The 15,256-nt window shown below is 44.6% G+C and overlaps 30 non-coding genes across 30 annotated transcripts; all 30 read right to left on the bottom strand.

Annotated features, from left to right (window-relative positions):
• Nucleotides 1-186: 186 nt before the first annotated feature.
• On the bottom strand, nucleotides 187-377 carry LOC114776572 (U2 spliceosomal RNA). The gene has a single exon (XR_003745578.1). It is a non-coding gene; the product is annotated as a U2 spliceosomal RNA (small nuclear RNA).
• Nucleotides 378-499: 122 nt separating this feature from the next.
• LOC114776623 (U5 spliceosomal RNA) lies at nucleotides 500-613 on the bottom strand. The gene has a single exon (XR_003745623.1). It is a non-coding gene; the product is annotated as a U5 spliceosomal RNA (small nuclear RNA).
• A 600-nt stretch (nucleotides 614-1,213) lies between these two features.
• On the bottom strand, nucleotides 1,214-1,405 carry LOC114776573 (U2 spliceosomal RNA). The gene has a single exon (XR_003745579.1). It is a non-coding gene; the product is annotated as a U2 spliceosomal RNA (small nuclear RNA).
• Nucleotides 1,406-1,527: 122 nt separating this feature from the next.
• LOC114776622 (U5 spliceosomal RNA) lies at nucleotides 1,528-1,641 on the bottom strand. Its single transcript, XR_003745622.1, has one exon. It is a non-coding gene; the product is annotated as a U5 spliceosomal RNA (small nuclear RNA).
• A 601-nt stretch (nucleotides 1,642-2,242) lies between these two features.
• On the bottom strand, nucleotides 2,243-2,433 carry LOC114776571 (U2 spliceosomal RNA). The gene has a single exon (XR_003745577.1). It is a non-coding gene; the product is annotated as a U2 spliceosomal RNA (small nuclear RNA).
• A 122-nt stretch (nucleotides 2,434-2,555) lies between these two features.
• LOC114776621 (U5 spliceosomal RNA) lies at nucleotides 2,556-2,669 on the bottom strand. The gene has a single exon (XR_003745621.1). It is a non-coding gene; the product is annotated as a U5 spliceosomal RNA (small nuclear RNA).
• Nucleotides 2,670-3,267: 598 nt separating this feature from the next.
• Nucleotides 3,268-3,458, bottom strand: LOC114776570 (U2 spliceosomal RNA). Its single transcript, XR_003745576.1, has one exon. It is a non-coding gene; the product is annotated as a U2 spliceosomal RNA (small nuclear RNA).
• Nucleotides 3,459-3,580: 122 nt separating this feature from the next.
• On the bottom strand, nucleotides 3,581-3,694 carry LOC114776620 (U5 spliceosomal RNA). The gene has a single exon (XR_003745620.1). It is a non-coding gene; the product is annotated as a U5 spliceosomal RNA (small nuclear RNA).
• A 603-nt stretch (nucleotides 3,695-4,297) lies between these two features.
• Nucleotides 4,298-4,488, bottom strand: LOC114776569 (U2 spliceosomal RNA). The gene has a single exon (XR_003745575.1). It is a non-coding gene; the product is annotated as a U2 spliceosomal RNA (small nuclear RNA).
• A 122-nt stretch (nucleotides 4,489-4,610) lies between these two features.
• LOC114776619 (U5 spliceosomal RNA) lies at nucleotides 4,611-4,724 on the bottom strand. Its single transcript, XR_003745619.1, has one exon. It is a non-coding gene; the product is annotated as a U5 spliceosomal RNA (small nuclear RNA).
• A 596-nt stretch (nucleotides 4,725-5,320) lies between these two features.
• LOC114776568 (U2 spliceosomal RNA) lies at nucleotides 5,321-5,511 on the bottom strand. The gene has a single exon (XR_003745574.1). It is a non-coding gene; the product is annotated as a U2 spliceosomal RNA (small nuclear RNA).
• A 122-nt stretch (nucleotides 5,512-5,633) lies between these two features.
• Nucleotides 5,634-5,747, bottom strand: LOC114776618 (U5 spliceosomal RNA). Its single transcript, XR_003745618.1, has one exon. It is a non-coding gene; the product is annotated as a U5 spliceosomal RNA (small nuclear RNA).
• A 598-nt stretch (nucleotides 5,748-6,345) lies between these two features.
• On the bottom strand, nucleotides 6,346-6,536 carry LOC114776567 (U2 spliceosomal RNA). The gene has a single exon (XR_003745573.1). It is a non-coding gene; the product is annotated as a U2 spliceosomal RNA (small nuclear RNA).
• A 122-nt stretch (nucleotides 6,537-6,658) lies between these two features.
• Nucleotides 6,659-6,772, bottom strand: LOC114776617 (U5 spliceosomal RNA). The gene has a single exon (XR_003745617.1). It is a non-coding gene; the product is annotated as a U5 spliceosomal RNA (small nuclear RNA).
• A 598-nt stretch (nucleotides 6,773-7,370) lies between these two features.
• LOC114776566 (U2 spliceosomal RNA) lies at nucleotides 7,371-7,561 on the bottom strand. The gene has a single exon (XR_003745572.1). It is a non-coding gene; the product is annotated as a U2 spliceosomal RNA (small nuclear RNA).
• A 122-nt stretch (nucleotides 7,562-7,683) lies between these two features.
• Nucleotides 7,684-7,797, bottom strand: LOC114776616 (U5 spliceosomal RNA). The gene has a single exon (XR_003745616.1). It is a non-coding gene; the product is annotated as a U5 spliceosomal RNA (small nuclear RNA).
• A 598-nt stretch (nucleotides 7,798-8,395) lies between these two features.
• Nucleotides 8,396-8,586, bottom strand: LOC114776565 (U2 spliceosomal RNA). The gene has a single exon (XR_003745571.1). It is a non-coding gene; the product is annotated as a U2 spliceosomal RNA (small nuclear RNA).
• Nucleotides 8,587-8,708: 122 nt separating this feature from the next.
• LOC114776615 (U5 spliceosomal RNA) lies at nucleotides 8,709-8,822 on the bottom strand. The gene has a single exon (XR_003745615.1). It is a non-coding gene; the product is annotated as a U5 spliceosomal RNA (small nuclear RNA).
• A 597-nt stretch (nucleotides 8,823-9,419) lies between these two features.
• On the bottom strand, nucleotides 9,420-9,610 carry LOC114776564 (U2 spliceosomal RNA). Its single transcript, XR_003745570.1, has one exon. It is a non-coding gene; the product is annotated as a U2 spliceosomal RNA (small nuclear RNA).
• A 122-nt stretch (nucleotides 9,611-9,732) lies between these two features.
• On the bottom strand, nucleotides 9,733-9,846 carry LOC114776614 (U5 spliceosomal RNA). The gene has a single exon (XR_003745614.1). It is a non-coding gene; the product is annotated as a U5 spliceosomal RNA (small nuclear RNA).
• A 596-nt stretch (nucleotides 9,847-10,442) lies between these two features.
• On the bottom strand, nucleotides 10,443-10,633 carry LOC114776563 (U2 spliceosomal RNA). The gene has a single exon (XR_003745569.1). It is a non-coding gene; the product is annotated as a U2 spliceosomal RNA (small nuclear RNA).
• A 122-nt stretch (nucleotides 10,634-10,755) lies between these two features.
• On the bottom strand, nucleotides 10,756-10,869 carry LOC114776613 (U5 spliceosomal RNA). The gene has a single exon (XR_003745613.1). It is a non-coding gene; the product is annotated as a U5 spliceosomal RNA (small nuclear RNA).
• Nucleotides 10,870-11,466: 597 nt separating this feature from the next.
• On the bottom strand, nucleotides 11,467-11,657 carry LOC114776562 (U2 spliceosomal RNA). The gene has a single exon (XR_003745568.1). It is a non-coding gene; the product is annotated as a U2 spliceosomal RNA (small nuclear RNA).
• A 122-nt stretch (nucleotides 11,658-11,779) lies between these two features.
• On the bottom strand, nucleotides 11,780-11,893 carry LOC114776612 (U5 spliceosomal RNA). Its single transcript, XR_003745612.1, has one exon. It is a non-coding gene; the product is annotated as a U5 spliceosomal RNA (small nuclear RNA).
• A 598-nt stretch (nucleotides 11,894-12,491) lies between these two features.
• Nucleotides 12,492-12,682, bottom strand: LOC114776561 (U2 spliceosomal RNA). The gene has a single exon (XR_003745567.1). It is a non-coding gene; the product is annotated as a U2 spliceosomal RNA (small nuclear RNA).
• A 122-nt stretch (nucleotides 12,683-12,804) lies between these two features.
• Nucleotides 12,805-12,918, bottom strand: LOC114776611 (U5 spliceosomal RNA). Its single transcript, XR_003745611.1, has one exon. It is a non-coding gene; the product is annotated as a U5 spliceosomal RNA (small nuclear RNA).
• Nucleotides 12,919-13,513: 595 nt separating this feature from the next.
• Nucleotides 13,514-13,704, bottom strand: LOC114776560 (U2 spliceosomal RNA). The gene has a single exon (XR_003745566.1). It is a non-coding gene; the product is annotated as a U2 spliceosomal RNA (small nuclear RNA).
• Nucleotides 13,705-13,826: 122 nt separating this feature from the next.
• On the bottom strand, nucleotides 13,827-13,940 carry LOC114776609 (U5 spliceosomal RNA). The gene has a single exon (XR_003745610.1). It is a non-coding gene; the product is annotated as a U5 spliceosomal RNA (small nuclear RNA).
• Nucleotides 13,941-14,537: 597 nt separating this feature from the next.
• On the bottom strand, nucleotides 14,538-14,728 carry LOC114776559 (U2 spliceosomal RNA). The gene has a single exon (XR_003745565.1). It is a non-coding gene; the product is annotated as a U2 spliceosomal RNA (small nuclear RNA).
• Nucleotides 14,729-14,850: 122 nt separating this feature from the next.
• Nucleotides 14,851-14,964, bottom strand: LOC114776608 (U5 spliceosomal RNA). The gene has a single exon (XR_003745609.1). It is a non-coding gene; the product is annotated as a U5 spliceosomal RNA (small nuclear RNA).
• Nucleotides 14,965-15,256: the final 292 nt, after the last annotated feature.

Genomic DNA, 15,256 nt, shown 5'->3' with positions numbered 1-15,256 from the left:
ATCAGACAAATCGGCGTTCTCTGCTGGTATGGCCGTAAGCACCCCCTGCTTGAAAATCTTGGACTTTTAAACAAAAAGGCGCTTGAAAACATATCAAGGAATAAAAAACTTGCCTTTGAATGTCAAAAACATGATGGAGAAAAGGCAACAAGTTGGAGTGGTAAGTTTTTATTTGCAACACAACAGAGAAAGTGCACCGCTCCCAGAGGCACTGCAATACTGGGTCGATGCGTGGAGCGGATGGAGCAAGCTCCTTTGCCGACTCCCTGTTCTAAAAATCCGCTTAATATGTAGTCCCCCGCTGGGGGACGTATCAGATATTAAACTGATAAGAACAGATACTACACTTGATCTTAGCCAAAAGGCCGAGAAGCGATAACCTGAAAAAGGCGCCGTGGCGTGCCATTCTCGGAACGTGTGCGGTATTTGCTGGATGGTGCGCGTATACGTAGCGCACAACACACCACGTTTTCTTAAGTATTCTTTGAACCCATCGTGTAGCTCTGTCAAAACAGAGCCCCCAAAAATATTGTGAGCTTGTTGACGCCCCTCTCCACGGAAATCTTTAGTAAAAGGCGAAAGATTTGTACGTGATGAAGAGAAGCCCAAGCGACAACAACAGGGCCGTAAAGGTGGAGAGTGTCTCTTGTGTGTTTGGTGCTGACATCAGGGTGCGTCGCACCTTAAGGCCGAGGGCCGGACAACCCCGCCTAATCAATTCAGCTCCACCCTATTCCACAGTTAAGCCAGTGAACGACTGTCGAACGATTGTCACAGAGCAGGCACGGACACGAAAACCAAAGAGCAGCTTGTAAAAAAAAAAAAAAAAAAAAAAAAAAAAAAAAAAAGAAGAAAAAAGGCGGGAAAACGTAACAAAGACTAAAAATACCTCTTAACTAACTTTGAAAAAAAGCTGACAAGGCAATGTAAAAAACTTCATTTTGAAAACGTTTCTCAATAGCTGTAACACCTGGTTTTCACAGGCAGTCTCCCATCCAAGTACTAACCAGGCCCAAGCCTTCTTAGCTTCCAAGATCAGACGTTCTTCTGCTGGTATGGCCGTAAGCAACCCCTGCTTGAAAATCTTGGACTTTTAAACAAAAAGGCGCTTGAAAACATATCAAGGAATAAAAAACTTGCCTTTGAATGTCAAAAACATGATGGAGAAAAGGCAACAAGTTGGAGTGGTAAGTTTTTATTTGCAACACAACAGAGAAAGTGCACCGCTCCCAGAGGCACTGCAATACTGGGTCGATGCGTGGAGCGGATGGAGCAAGCTCCTTTGCCGACTCCCTGTTCTAAAAATCCGCTTAATATGTAGTCCCCCCGCGGGGGGACGTATCAGATATTAAACTGATAAGAACAGATACTACACTTGATCTTAGCCAAAAGGCCGAGAAGCGATAACCTGAAAAAGGCGCCGTGGCGTGCCATTCTCGGAACGTGTGCGGTATTTGCTGGATGGTGCGCGTATACGTAGCGCACAACACACCACGTTTTCTTAAGTATTCTTTGAACCCATCGTGTAGCTCTGTCAAAACAGAGCCCCCAAAAATATTGTGAGCTTGTTGACGCCCCTCTCCACGGAAATCTTTAGTAAAAGGCGAAAGATTTGTACGTGATGAAGAGAAGCCCAAGCGACAACAACAGGGCCGTAAAGGTGGAGAGTGTCTCTTGTGTGTTTGGTGCTGACATCAGGGTGCGTCGCACCTTAAGGCCGAGGGCCGGACAACCCCGCCTAATCAATTCAGCTCCACCCTATTCCACAGTTAAGCCAGTGAACGACTGTCGAACGATTGTCACAGAGCAGGCACGGACACGAAAACCAAAGAGCAGCTTGTAAAAAAAAAAAAAAAAAAAAAAAAAAAAAAAAAAAAGAAGAAAAAAGGCGGGAAAACGTAACAAAGACTAAAAATACCCCTTAACTAACTTTGAAAAAAAGCTGACAAGGCAATGTAAAAAACTTCATTTTGAAAACGTTTCTCAATAGCTGTAACACCTGGTTTTCACAGGCAGTCTCCCATCCAAGTACTAACCAGGCCCAAGCCTTCTTAGCTTCCAAGATCAGACGTTCTTCTGCTGGTATGGCCGTAAGCAACCCCTGCTTGAAAATCTTGGACTTTTAAACAAAAAGGCGCTTGAAAACATATCAAGGAATAAAAAACTTGCCTTTGAATGTCAAAAACATGATGGAGAAAAGGCAACAAGTTGGAGTGGTAAGTTTTTATTTGCAACACAACAGAGAAAGTGCACCGCTCCCAGAGGCACTGCAATACTGGGTCGATGCGTGGAGCGGATGGAGCAAGCTCCTTTGCCGACTCCCTGTTCTAAAAATCCGCTTAATATGTAGTCCCCCGCTGGGGGACGTATCAGATATTAAACTGATAAGAACAGATACTACACTTGATCTTAGCCAAAAGGCCGAGAAGCGATAACCTGAAAAAGGCGCCGTGGCGTGCCATTCTCGGAACGTGTGCGGTATTTGCTGGATGGTGCGCGTATACGTAGCGCACAACACACCACGTTTTCTTAAGTATTCTTTGAACCCATCGTGTAGCTCTGTCAAAACAGAGCCCCCAAAAATATTGTGAGCTTGTTGACGCCCCTCTCCACGGAAATCTTTAGTAAAAGGCGAAAGATTTGTACGTGATGAAGAGAAGCCCAAGCGACAACAACAGGGCCGTAAAGGTGGAGAGTGTCTCTTGTGTGTTTGGTGCTGACATCAGGGTGCGTCGCACCTTAAGGCCGAGGGCCGGACAACCCCGCCTAATCAATTCAGCTCCACCCTATTCCACAGTTAAGCCAGTGAACGACTGTCGAACGATTGTCACAGAGCAGGCACGGACACGAAAACCAAAGAGCAGCTTGTAAAAAAAAAAAAAAAAAAAAAAAAAAAAAAAAAAAAAAAAAAAGGCGGGAAAACGTAACAAAGACTAAAAATACCTCTTAACTAACTTTGAAAAAAAGCTGACAAGGCAATGTAAAAAACTTCATTTTGAAAACGTTTCTCAATAGCTGTAACACCTGGTTTTCACAGGCAGTCTCCCATCCAAGTACTAACCAGGCCCAAGCCTTCTTAGCTTCCAAGATCAGACGTTCTTCTGCTGGTATGGCCGTAAGCAACCCCTGCTTGAAAATCTTGGACTTTTAAACAAAAAGGCGCTTGAAAACATATCAAGGAATAAAAAACTTGCCTTTGAATGTCAAAAACATGATGGAGAAAAGGCAACAAGTTGGAGTGGTAAGTTTTTATTTGCAACACAACAGAGAAAGTGCACCGCTCCCAGAGGCACTGCAATACTGGGTCGATGCGTGGAGCGGATGGAGCAAGCTCCTTTGCCGACTCCCTGTTCTAAAAATCCGCTTAATATGTAGTCCCCCGCTGGGGGACGTATCAGATATTAAACTGATAAGAACAGATACTACACTTGATCTTAGCCAAAAGGCCGAGAAGCGATAACCTGAAAAAGGCGCCGTGGCGTGCCATTCTCGGAACGTGTGCGGTATTTGCTGGATGGTGCGCGTATACGTAGCGCACAACACACCACGTTTTCTTAAGTATTCTTTGAACCCATCGTGTAGCTCTGTCAAAACAGAGCCCCCAAAAATATTGTGAGCTTGTTGACGCCCCTCTCCACGGAAATCTTTAGTAAAAGGCGAAAGATTTGTACGTGATGAAGAGAAGCCCAAGCGACAACAACAGGGCCGTAAAGGTGGAGAGTGTCTCTTGTGTGTTTGGTGCTGACATCAGGGTGCGTCGCACCTTAAGGCCGAGGGCCGGACAACCCCGCCTAATCAATTCAGCTCCACCCTATTCCACAGTTAAGCCAGTGAACGACTGTCGAACGATTGTCACAGAGCAGGCACGGACACGAAAACCAAAGAGCAGCTTGTAAAAAAAAAAAAAAAAAAAAAAAAAAAAAAAAAAAAAAGAAGAAAAAAGGCGGGAAAACGTAACAAAGACTAAAAATACCTCTTAACTAACTTTGAAAAAAAGCTGACAAGGCAATGTAAAAAACTTCATTTTGAAAACGTTTCTCAATAGCTGTAACACCTGGTTTTCACAGGCAGTCTCCCATCCAAGTACTAACCAGGCCCAAGCCTTCTTAGCTTCCAAGATCAGACGTTCTTCTGCTGGTATGGCCGTAAGCAACCCCTGCTTGAAAATCTTGGACTTTTAAACAAAAAGGCGCTTGAAAACATATCAAGGAATAAAAAACTTGCCTTTGAATGTCAAAAACATGATGGAGAAAAGGCAACAAGTTGGAGTGGTAAGTTTTTATTTGCAACACAACAGAGAAAGTGCACCGCTCCCAGAGGCACTGCAATACTGGGTCGATGCGTGGAGCGGATGGAGCAAGCTCCTTTGCCGACTCCCTGTTCTAAAAATCCGCTTAATATGTAGTCCCCCGCTGGGGGACGTATCAGATATTAAACTGATAAGAACAGATACTACACTTGATCTTAGCCAAAAGGCCGAGAAGCGATAACCTGAAAAAGGCGCCGTGGCGTGCCATTCTCGGAACGTGTGCGGTATTTGCTGGATGGTGCGCGTATACGTAGCGCACAACACACCACGTTTTCTTAAGTATTCTTTGAACCCATCGTGTAGCTCTGTCAAAACAGAGCCCCCAAAAATATTGTGAGCTTGTTGACGCCCCTCTCCACGGAAATCTTTAGTAAAAGGCGAAAGATTTGTACGTGATGAAGAGAAGCCCAAGCGACAACAACAGGGCCGTAAAGGTGGAGAGTGTCTCTTGTGTGTTTGGTGCTGACATCAGGGTGCGTCGCACCTTAAGGCCGAGGGCCGGACAACCCCGCCTTATCAATTCAGCTCCACCCTATTCCACAGTTAAGCCAGTGAACGACTGTCGAACGATTGTCACAGAGCAGGCACGGACACGAAAACCAAAGAGCAGCTTGTAAAAAAAAAAAAAAAAAAAAAAAAAAAAAAAGAAGAAAAAAGGCGGGAAAACGTAACAAAGACTAAAAATACCTCTTAACTAACTTTGAAAAAAAGCTGACAAGGCAATGTAAAAAACTTCATTTTGAAAAAGTTTCTCAATAGCTGTAACACCTGGTTTTCACAGGCAGTCTCCCATCCAAGTACTAACCAGGCCCAAGCCTTCTTAGCTTCCAAGATCAGACGTTCTTCTGCTGGTATGGCCGTAAGCAACCCCTGCTTGAAAATCTTGGACTTTTAAACAAAAAGGCGCTTGAAAACATATCAAGGAATAAAAAACTTGCCTTTGAATGTCAAAAACATGATGGAGAAAAGGCAACAAGTTGGAGTGGTAAGTTTTTATTTGCAACACAACAGAGAAAGTGCACCGCTCCCAGAGGCACTGCAATACTGGGTCGATGCGTGGAGCGGATGGAGCAAGCTCCTTTGCCGACTCCCTGTTCTAAAAATCCGCTTAATATGTAGTCCCCCGCTGGGGGACGTATCAGATATTAAACTGATAAGAACAGATACTACACTTGATCTTAGCCAAAAGGCCGAGAAGCGATAACCTGAAAAAGGCGCCGTGGCGTGCCATTCTCGGAACGTGTGCGGTATTTGCTGGATGGTGTGCGTATACGTAGCGCACAACACACCACGTTTTCTTAAGTATTCTTTGAACCCATCGTGTAGCTCTGTCAAAACAGAGCCCCCAAAAATATTGTGAGCTTGTTGACGCCCCTCTCCACGGAAATCTTTAGTAAAAGGCGAAAGATTTGTACGTGATGAAGAGAAGCCCAAGCGACAACAACAGGGCCGTAAAGGTGGAGAGTGTCTCTTGTGTGTTTGGTGCTGACATCAGGGTGCGTCGCACCTTAAGGCCGAGGGCCGGACAACCCCGCCTAATCAATTCAGCTCCACCCTATTCCACAGTTAAGCCAGTGAACGACTGTCGAACGATTGTCACAGAGCAGGCACGGACACGAAAACCAAAGAGCAGCTTGTAAAAAAAAAAAAAAAAAAAAAAAAAAAAAAAAAAAAAAAAAAAGGCGGGAAAACGTAACAAAGACTAAAAATACCTCTTAACTAACTTTGAAAAAAAGCTGACAAGGCAATGTAAAAAACTTCATTTTGAAAACGTTTCTCAATAGCTGTAACACCTGGTTTTCACAGGCAGTCTCCCATCCAAGTACTAACCAGGCCCAAGCCTTCTTAGCTTCCAAGATCAGACGTTCTTCTGCTGGTATGGCCGTAAGCAACCCCTGCTTGAAAATCTTGGACTTTTAAACAAAAAGGCGCTTGAAAACATATCAAGGAATAAAAAACTTGCCTTTGAATGTCAAAAACATGATGGAGAAAAGGCAACAAGTTGGAGTGGTAAGTTTTTATTTGCAACACAACAGAGAAAGTGCACCGCTCCCAGAGGCACTGCAATACTGGGTCGATGCGTGGAGCGGATGGAGCAAGCTCCTTTGCCGACTCCCTGTTCTAAAAATCCGCTTAATATGTAGTCCCCCGCTGGGGGACGTATCAGATATTAAACTGATAAGAACAGATACTACACTTGATCTTAGCCAAAAGGCCGAGAAGCGATAACCTGAAAAAGGCGCCGTGGCGTGCCATTCTCGGAACGTGTGCGGTATTTGCTGGATGGTGCGCGTATACGTAGCGCACAACACACCACGTTTTCTTAAGTATTCTTTGAACCCATCGTGTAGCTCTGTCAAAACAGAGCCCCCAAAAATATTGTGAGCTTGTTGACGCCCCTCTCCACGGAAATCTTTAGTAAAAGGCGAAAGATTTGTACGTGATGAAGAGAAGCCCAAGCGACAACAACAGGGCCGTAAAGGTGGAGAGTGTCTCTTGTGTGTTTGGTGCTGACATCAGGGTGCGTCGCACCTTAAGGCCGAGGGCCGGACAACCCCGCCTAATCAATTCAGCTCCACCCTATTCCACAGTTAAGCCAGTGAACGACTGTCGAACGATTGTCACAGAGCAGGCACGGACACGAAAACCAAAGAGCAGCTTGTAAAAAAAAAAAAAAAAAAAAAAAAAAAAAAAAAAAAAAAAAAAGGCGGGAAAAAGTAAAAAAAACAAAAAATACCTCTTAACTAACTTTGAAAAAAAGCTGACAAGGCAATGTAAAAAACTTCATTTTGAAAACGTTTCTCAATAGCTGTAACACCTGGTTTTCACAGGCAGTCTCCCATCCAAGTACTAACCAGGCCCAAGCCTTCTTAGCTTCCAAGATCAGACGTTCTTCTGCTGGTATGGCCGTAAGCAACCCCTGCTTGAAAATCTTGGACTTTTAAACAAAAAGGCGCTTGAAAACATATCAAGGAATAAAAAACTTGCCTTTGAATGTCAAAAACATGATGGAGAAAAGGCAACAAGTTGGAGTGGTAAGTTTTTATTTGCAACACAACAGAGAAAGTGCACCGCTCCCAGAGGCACTGCAATACTGGGTCGATGCGTGGAGCGGATGGAGCAAGCTCCTTTGCCGACTCCCTGTTCTAAAAATCCGCTTAATATGTAGTCCCCCGCTGGGGGACGTATCAGATATTAAACTGATAAGAACAGATACTACACTTGATCTTAGCCAAAAGGCCGAGAAGCGATAACCTGAAAAAGGCGCCGTGGCGTGCCATTCTCGGAACGTGTGCGGTATTTGCTGGATGGTGCGCGTATACGTAGCGCACAACACACCACGTTTTCTTAAGTATTCTTTGAACCCATCGTGTAGCTCTGTCAAAACAGAGCCCCCAAAAATATTGTGAGCTTGTTGACGCCCCTCTCCACGGAAATCTTTAGTAAAAGGCGAAAGATTTGTACGTGATGAAGAGAAGCCCAAGCGACAACAACAGGGCCGTAAAGGTGGAGAGTGTCTCTTGTGTGTTTGGTGCTGACATCAGGGTGCGTCGCACCTTAAGGCCGAGGGCCGGACAACCCCGCCTAATCAATTCAGCTCCACCCTATTCCACAGTTAAGCCAGTGAACGACTGTCGAACGATTGTCACAGAGCAGGCACGGACACGAAAACCAAAGAGCAGCTTGTAAAAAAAAAAAAAAAAAAAAAAAAAAAAAAAAAGAAGAAAAAAGGCGGGAAAACGTAACAAAGACTAAAAATACCTCTTAACTAACTTTGAAAAAAAGCTGACAAGGCAATGTAAAAAACTTCATTTTGAAAACGTTTCTCAATAGCTGTAACACCTGGTTTTCACAGGCAGTCTCCCATCCAAGTACTAACCAGGCCCAAGCCTTCTTAGCTTCCAAGATCAGACGTTCTTCTGCTGGTATGGCCGTAAGCAACCCCTGCTTGAAAATCTTGGACTTTTAAACAAAAAGGCGCTTGAAAACATATCAAGGAATAAAAAACTTGCCTTTGAATGTCAAAAACATGATGGAGAAAAGGCAACAAGTTGGAGTGGTAAGTTTTTATTTGCAACACAACAGAGAAAGTGCACCGCTCCCAGAGGCACTGCAATACTGGGTCGATGCGTGGAGCGGATGGAGCAAGCTCCTTTGCCGACTCCCTGTTCTAAAAATCCGCTTAATATGTAGTCCCCCGCTGGGGGACGTATCAGATATTAAACTGATAAGAACAGATACTACACTTGATCTTAGCCAAAAGGCCGAGAAGCGATAACCTGAAAAAGGCGCCGTGGCGTGCCATTCTCGGAACGTGTGCGGTATTTGCTGGATGGTGCGCGTATACGTAGCGCACAACACACCACGTTTTCTTAAGTATTCTTTGAACCCATCGTGTAGCTCTGTCAAAACAGAGCCCCCAAAAATATTGTGAGCTTGTTGACGCCCCTCTCCACGGAAATCTTTAGTAAAAGGCGAAAGATTTGTACGTGATGAAGAGAAGCCCAAGCGACAACAACAGGGCCGTAAAGGTGGAGAGTGTCTCTTGTGTGTTTGGTGCTGACATCAGGGTGCGTCGCACCTTAAGGCCGAGGGCCGGACAACCCCGCCTAATCAATTCAGCTCCACCCTATTCCACAGTTAAGCCAGTGAACGACTGTCGAACGATTGTCACAGAGCAGGCACGGACACGAAAACCAAAGAGCAGCTTGTAAAAAAAAAAAAAAAAAAAAAAAAAAAAAAAAGAAGAAAAAAGGCGGGAAAACGTAACAAAGACTAAAAATACCTCTTAACTAACTTTGAAAAAAAGCTGACAAGGCAATGTAAAAAACTTCATTTTGAAAACGTTTCTCAATAGCTGTAACACCTGGTTTTCACAGGCAGTCTCCCATCCAAGTACTAACCAGGCCCAAGCCTTCTTAGCTTCCAAGATCAGACGTTCTTCTGCTGGTATGGCCGTAAGCAACCCCTGCTTGAAAATCTTGGACTTTTAAACAAAAAGGCGCTTGAAAACATATCAAGGAATAAAAAACTTGCCTTTGAATGTCAAAAACATGATGGAGAAAAGGCAACAAGTTGGAGTGGTAAGTTTTTATTTGCAACACAACAGAGAAAGTGCACCGCTCCCAGAGGCACTGCAATACTGGGTCGATGCGTGGAGCGGATGGAGCAAGCTCCTTTGCCGACTCCCTGTTCTAAAAATCCGCTTAATATGTAGTCCCCCGCTGGGGGACGTATCAGATATTAAACTGATAAGAACAGATACTACACTTGATCTTAGCCAAAAGGCCGAGAAGCGATAACCTGAAAAAGGCGCCGTGGCGTGCCATTCTCGGAACGTGTGCGGTATTTGCTGGATGGTGCGCGTATACGTAGCGCACAACACACCACGTTTTCTTAAGTATTCTTTGAACCCATCGTGTAGCTCTGTCAAAACAGAGCCCCCAAAAATATTGTGAGCTTGTTGACGCCCCTCTCCACGGAAATCTTTAGTAAAAGGCGAAAGATTTGTACGTGATGAAGAGAAGCCCAAGCGACAACAACAGGGCCGTAAAGGTGGAGAGTGTCTCTTGTGTGTTTGGTGCTGACATCAGGGTGCGTCGCACCTTAAGGCCGAGGGCCGGACAACCCCGCCTAATCAATTCAGCTCCACCCTATTCCACAGTTAAGCCAGTGAACGACTGTCGAACGATTGTCACAGAGCAGGCACGGACACGAAAACCAAAGAGCAGCTTGTAAAAAAAAAAAAAAAAAAAAAAAAAAAAAAAGAAGAAAAAAGGCGGGAAAACGTAACAAAGACTAAAAATACCTCTTAACTAACTTTGGAAAAAAGCTGACAAGGCAATGTAAAAAACTTCATTTTGAAAACGTTTCTCAATAGCTGTAACACCTGGTTTTCACAGGCAGTCTCCCATCCAAGTACTAACCAGGCCCAAGCCTTCTTAGCTTCCAAGATCAGACGTTCTTCTGCTGGTATGGCCGTAAGCAACCCCTGCTTGAAAATCTTGGACTTTTAAACAAAAAGGCGCTTGAAAACATATCAAGGAATAAAAAACTTGCCTTTGAATGTCAAAAACATGATGGAGAAAAGGCAACAAGTTGGAGTGGTAAGTTTTTATTTGCAACACAACAGAGAAAGTGCACCGCTCCCAGAGGCACTGCAATACTGGGTCGATGCGTGGAGCGGATGGAGCAAGCTCCTTTGCCGACTCCCTGTTCTAAAAATCCGCTTAATATGTAGTCCCCCGCTGGGGGACGTATCAGATATTAAACTGATAAGAACAGATACTACACTTGATCTTAGCCAAAAGGCCGAGAAGCGATAACCTGAAAAAGGCGCCGTGGCGTGCCATTCTCGGAACGTGTGCGGTATTTGCTGGATGGTGCGCGTATACGTAGCGCACAACACACCACGTTTTCTTAAGTATTCTTTGAACCCATCGTGTAGCTCTGTCAAAACAGAGCCCCCAAAAATATTGTGAGCTTGTTGACGCCCCTCTCCACGGAAATCTTTAGTAAAAGGCGAAAGATTTGTACGTGATGAAGAGAAGCCCAAGCGACAACAACAGGGCCGTAAAGGTGGAGAGTGTCTCTTGTGTGTTTGGTGCTGACATCAGGGTGCGTCGCACCTTAAGGCCGAGGGCCGGACAACCCCGCCTAATCAATTCAGCTCCACCCTATTCCACAGTTAAGCCAGTGAACGACTGTCGAACGATTGTCACAGAGCAGGCACGGACACGAAAACCAAAGAGCAGCTTGTAAAAAAAAAAAAAAAAAAAAAAAAAAAAAAAAGAAGAAAAAAGGCGGGAAAACGTAACAAAGACTAAAAATACCCCTTAACTAACTTTGAAAAAAAGCTGACAAGGCAATGTAAAAAACTTCATTTTGAAAACGTTTCTCAATAGCTGTAACACCTGGTTTTCACAGGCAGTCTCCCATCCAAGTACTAACCAGGCCCAAGCCTTCTTAGCTTCCAAGATCAGACGTTCTTCTGCTGGTATGGCCGTAAGCAACCCCTGCTTGAAAATCTTGGACTTTTAAACAAAAAGGCGCTTGAAAACATATCAAGGAATAAAAAACTTGCCTTTGAATGTCAAAAACATGATGGAGAAAAGGCAACAAGTTGGAGTGGTAAGTTTTTATTTGCAACACAACAGAGAAAGTGCACCGCTCCCAGAGGCACTGCAATACTGGGTCGATGCGTGGAGCGGATGGAGCAAGCTCCTTTGCCGACTCCCTGTTCTAAAAATCCGCTTAATATGTAGTCCCCCGCTGGGGGACGTATCAGATATTAAACTGATAAGAACAGATACTACACTTGATCTTAGCCAAAAGGCCGAGAAGCGATAACCTGAAAAAGGCGCCGTGGCGTGCCATTCTCGGAACGTGTGCGGTATTTGCTGGATGGTGCGCGTATACGTAGCGCACAACACACCACGTTTTCTTAAGTATTCTTTGAACCCATCGTGTAGCTCTGTCAAAACAGAGCCCCCAAAAATATTGTGAGCTTGTTGACGCCCCTCTCCACGGAAATCTTTAGTAAAAGGCGAAAGATTTGTACGTGATGAAGAGAAGCCCAAGCGACAACAACAGGGCCGTAAAGGTGGAGAGTGTCTCTTGTGTGTTTGGTGCTGACATCAGGGTGCGTCGCACCTTAAGGCCGAGGGCCGGACAACCCCGCCTAATCAATTCAGCTCCACCCTATTCCACAGTTAAGCCAGTGAACGACTGTCGAACGATTGTCACAGAGCAGGCACGGACACGAAAACCAAAGAGCAGCTTGTAAAAAAAAAAAAAAAAAAAAAAAAAAAAAAAAAAAAAAAAAAAGGCGGGAAAACGTAACAAAGACTAAAAAAACCTCTTAACTAACTTTGAAAAAAAGCTGACAAGGCAATGTAAAAAACTTCATTTTGAAAACGTTTCTCAATAGCTGTAACACCTGGTTTTCACAGGCAGTCTCCCATCCAAGTACTAACCAGGCCCAAGCCTTCTTAGCTTCCAAGATCAGACGTTCTTCTGCTGGTATGGCCGTAAGCAACCCCTGCTTGAAAATCTTGGACTTTTAAACAAAAAGGCGCTTGAAAACATATCAAGGAATAAAAAACTTGCCTTTGAATGTCAAAAACATGATGGAGAAAAGGCAACAAGTTGGAGTGGTAAGTTTTTATTTGCAACACAACAGAGAAAGTGCACCGCTCCCAGAGGCACTGCAATACTGGGTCGATGCGTGGAGCGGATGGAGCAAGCTCCTTTGCCGACTCCCTGTTCTAAAAATCCGCTTAATATGTAGTCCCCCGCTGGGGGACGTATCAGATATTAAACTGATAAGAACAGATACTACACTTGATCTTAGCCAAAAGGCCGAGAAGCGATAACCTGAAAAAGGCGCCGTGGCGTGCCATTCTCGGAACGTGTGCGGTATTTGCTGGATGGTGCGCGTATACGTAGCGCACAACACACCACGTTTTCTTAAGTATTCTTTGAACCCATCGTGTAGCTCTGTCAAAACAGAGCCCCCAAAAATATTGTGAGCTTGTTGACGCCCCTCTCCACGGAAATCTTTAGTAAAAGGCGAAAGATTTGTACGTGATGAAGAGAAGCCCAAGCGACAACAACAGGGCCGTAAAGGTGGAGAGTGTCTCTTGTGTGTTTGGTGCTGACATCAGGGTGCGTCGCACCTTAAGGCCGAGGGCCGGACAACCCCGCCTAATCAATTCAGCTCCACCCTATTCCACAGTTAAGCCAGTGAACGACTGTCGAACGATTGTCACAGAGCAGGCACGGACACGAAAACCAAAGAGCAGCTTGTAAAAAAAAAAAAAAAAAAAAAAAAAAAAAAGAAGAAAAAAGGCGGGAAAACGTAACAAAGACTAAAAATACCTCTTAACTAACTTTGAAAAAAAGCTGACAAGGCAATGTAAAAAACTTCATTTTGAAAACGTTTCTCAATAGCTGTAACACCTGGTTTTCACAGGCAGTCTCCCATCCAAGTACTAACCAGGCCCAAGCCTTCTTAGCTTCCAAGATCAGACGTTCTTCTGCTGGTATGGCCGTAAGCAACCCCTGCTTGAAAATCTTGGACTTTTAAACAAAAAGGCGCTTGAAAACATATCAAGGAATAAAAAACTTGCCTTTGAATGTCAAAAACATGATGGAGAAAAGGCAACAAGTTGGAGTGGTAAGTTTTTATTTGCAACACAACAGAGAAAGTGCACCGCTCCCAGAGGCACTGCAATACTGGGTCGATGCGTGGAGCGGATGGAGCAAGCTCCTTTGCCGACTCCCTGTTCTAAAAATCCGCTTAATATGTAGTCCCCCGCTGGGGGACGTATCAGATATTAAACTGATAAGAACAGATACTACACTTGATCTTAGCCAAAAGGCCGAGAAGCGATAACCTGAAAAAGGCGCCGTGGCGTGCCATTCTCGGAACGTGTGCGGTATTTGCTGGATGGTGCGCGTATACGTAGCGCACAACACACCACGTTTTCTTAAGTATTCTTTGAACCCATCGTGTAGCTCTGTCAAAACAGAGCCCCCAAAAATATTGTGAGCTTGTTGACGCCCCTCTCCACGGAAATCTTTAGTAAAAGGCGAAAGATTTGTACGTGATGAAGAGAAGCCCAAGCGACAACAACAGGGCCGTAAAGGTGGAGAGTGTCTCTTGTGTGTTTGGTGCTGACATCAGGGTGCGTCGCACCTTAAGGCCGAGGGCCGGACAACCCCGCCTAATCAATTCAGCTCCACCCTATTCCACAGTTAAGCCAGTGAACGACTGTCGAACGATTGTCACAGAGCAGGCACGGACACGAAAACCAAAGAGCAGCTTGTAAAAAAAAAAAAAAAAAAAAAAAAAAAAAAAAGAAGAAAAAAGGCGGGAAAACGTAACAAAGACTAAAAATACCTCTTAACTAACTTTGAAAAAAAGCTGACAAGGCAATGTAAAAAACTTCATTTTGAAAACGTTTCTCAATAGCTGTAACACCTGGTTTTCACAGGCAGTCTCCCATCCAAGTACTAACCAGGCCCAAGCCTTCTTAGCTTCCAAGATCAGACGTTCTTCTGCTGGTATGGCCGTAAGCAACCCCTGCTTGAAAATCTTGGACTTTTAAACAAAAAGGCGCTTGAAAACATATCAAGGAATAAAAAACTTGCCTTTGAATGTCAAAAACATGATGGAGAAAAGGCAACAAGTTGGAGTGGTAAGTTTTTATTTGCAACACAACAGAGAAAGTGCACCGCTCCCAGAGGCACTGCAATACTGGGTCGATGCGTGGAGCGGATGGAGCAAGCTCCTTTGCCGACTCCCTGTTCTAAAAATCCGCTTAATATGTAGTCCCCCGCTGGGGGACGTATCAGATATTAAACTGATAAGAACAGATACTACACTTGATCTTAGCCAAAAGGCCGAGAAGCGATAACCTGAAAAAGGCGCCGTGGCGTGCCATTCTCGGAACGTGTGCGGTATTTGCTGGATGGTGCGCGTATACGTAGCGCACAACACACCACGTTTTCTTAAGTATTCTTTGAACCCATCGTGTAGCTCTGTCAAAACAGAGCCCCCAAAAATATTGTGAGCTTGTTGACGCCCCTCTCCACGGAAATCTTTAGTAAAAGGCGAAAGATTTGTACGTGATGAAGAGAAGCCCAAGCGACAACAACAGGGCCGTAAAGGTGGAGAGTGTCTCTTGTGTGTTTGGTGCTGACATCAGGGTGCGTCGCACCTTAAGGCCGAGGGCCGGACAACCCCGCCTAATCAATTCAGCTCCACCCTATTCCACAGTTAAGCCAGTGAACGACTGTCGAACGATTGTCACAGAGCAGGCACGGACACGAAAACCAAAGAGCAGCTTGTAAAAAAAAAAAAAAAAAAAAAAAAAAGAAGAAAAAAGGCGGGAAAACGTAACAAAGACTAAAAATACCTCTTAACTAACTTTGAAAAAAAGC

This window comes from Denticeps clupeoides, unplaced genomic scaffold (assembly GCF_900700375.1).
Source record: "Denticeps clupeoides unplaced genomic scaffold, fDenClu1.1, whole genome shotgun sequence".
Classification (NCBI taxonomy): domain Eukaryota; kingdom Metazoa; phylum Chordata; class Actinopteri; order Clupeiformes; family Denticipitidae; genus Denticeps; species Denticeps clupeoides.
Note: the sequence above shows the minus strand (reverse complement) of the source record. Positions and strands in the feature narration are given on the sequence as shown.